Consider the following 1,945-nt stretch of genomic DNA (forward strand, 5'->3'; position numbering starts at 1 on the left):
TCTAATTTTTTTCACTTAGAACCATTAAGGGAGGTAAAGAGTTATATTCTGTATCAGAATGGATTGCATTTATATTCTTGCATTTCTAAAGTAGATTTCCATCTTTGAAATTGGAAACAGTAACTTAAAATAGGTAATTACACACTCCATTAAACAAGTAATTAACAGATTACAATTTGAAAAAAAAGAAAAACTTGAAAATGAGCAATTCTGATTCTGAATGTGAAGAGTTGTGTTATAATTAGCATAATACCTTTAGAAATAGATTAACAAGTACACAATAAAATGAAAAAAAGAGGCAATCTGTTTCCTCCATACAGATCACACACAACAAATAGCCATTCATGAGTTAAACATCAGTATGTTTTTAAGGAATCTTGGTCTTAAAATTCAAAATGATACGATTTTGTTGTATGAAATGTTTGCTACCCTAAGAGACTGTGACTCTTCAGAGTCAACGTTTTAAATTGTCTTTCAACAATAATTCTCTGAGGCAAGTGGCCAATGCTAGCAAGCTCAACATGTGTAATTCAAATTGGTAATTTGAAAATGCAGAAAAGACAGGCTCGGTGTTGTTTGTGTGCGGTCCATTTTCACTGCAAGGTTAAAAAAAATGTGCATAAGGGGAATTCAAAGAAAACATGCACACTAAGTCTCCATTATCCTCCCTTCCAAGAAAAAGCAAGAAAGAGAATACATTCTAAACTAGAAGACAAGGTCACTCTTCTTGCTAATCAGTTCTTTATGAAAAAAATAGGGTGAATAACTGAAAGTTTCCAAGAGTAATGACAAAATAAAAATTTAAGCAAAAATTAGCCTTTCAGTAAGATAATTTTTTATTCACACAAAATTCTGGGTTAAGCGTATCATCAAATCAGCTGTGGCATGGAAAAAAGTGGAGAATTCTTCAACTTTGGGATCTTTTAATGAAATTGTTAGGTAGTCAGAATAGGAAACAGGAGTCCAGAATGGCGGTGGCTAAAGACAAGGAAGGGAAAAGCCCGCGAAAATAGAACAAAAGAAGGTCAAAGGAAGGTCCGAGGAACGGAGTGAGAACTTCAGGTAGAACAGCACTCCTGGCTAAGCCCAATTTACATAGGGCAGGCTCAGGGGGAGAAAAAAAAAACGTATAAAAAGAAGAGCCAAAACACCTTCTCACTCTTTTTCTTCTCCTGCGCACTGGAGCGTTCTTCCCTTTGTGGCTTTGGGTCGACGGTCGGCAGGCCCTCATGCGTCAAGGATGGATTTTCCTGCTATTATCTAAATAAAATAGAGCTGTAACACTGATTCCTTTTAGAGATGTAACACTGTCTGTTCGAGACCCGAGAGCCGTGACCCGCCGAGAGCTCTAATGTCCGTCACTCCAAATCTTTGATGTGGCAAGACAAGAACCGAGGAACATACACTCGTGTGACAAAACTACATATAAGCTCTTTCTAACCTTCTTGAAAATCAAGAAAGGGGCAGAAATGTGTCACAAAATCTGGAGCCTGTGTTCCTGATTAAGACTGATAATGATTTATTTTCTATAATTTGAATTGGCCTTTTGAGTAAAAGTAATTCATAGATCATTTTGAAAAAAAAGTCCATCCTTTGTTTGATTAAAAACCATATACTATTTTCATTCTATATTGAAAATAAACAGAAGAAACTCTAAAAAAGAGGTTTCTACCTGTAATCTTACTAAAAACAGACATTTAGTAAGTTCTTATCTGCCAAAATGAAGATAGTACCGAGAATGTCAAAGAGCTATTGACTTTTAAATCATCATTTCTATGTGGCAGTAAAAAGAAATTGTTCTTGCATATTTCTGTTGCATTTGACTTACGGCATTAGTTTTCGTAGTGAAAAAAAATATTGGTTTGAATTGAGATAGCAAGTGTTTTCTAAATAATAATTAATATCAGATCAGAATTACTTTGTTAAGATGGGCAAATTTTCCGAT

Source organism: Giraffa tippelskirchi, chromosome 1 (genome assembly GCF_054371585.1).
Source record: "Giraffa tippelskirchi isolate mGirTip1 chromosome 1, T2T-mGirTip1v1.2.pri, whole genome shotgun sequence".
NCBI lineage: Eukaryota > Metazoa > Chordata > Mammalia > Artiodactyla > Giraffidae > Giraffa > Giraffa tippelskirchi.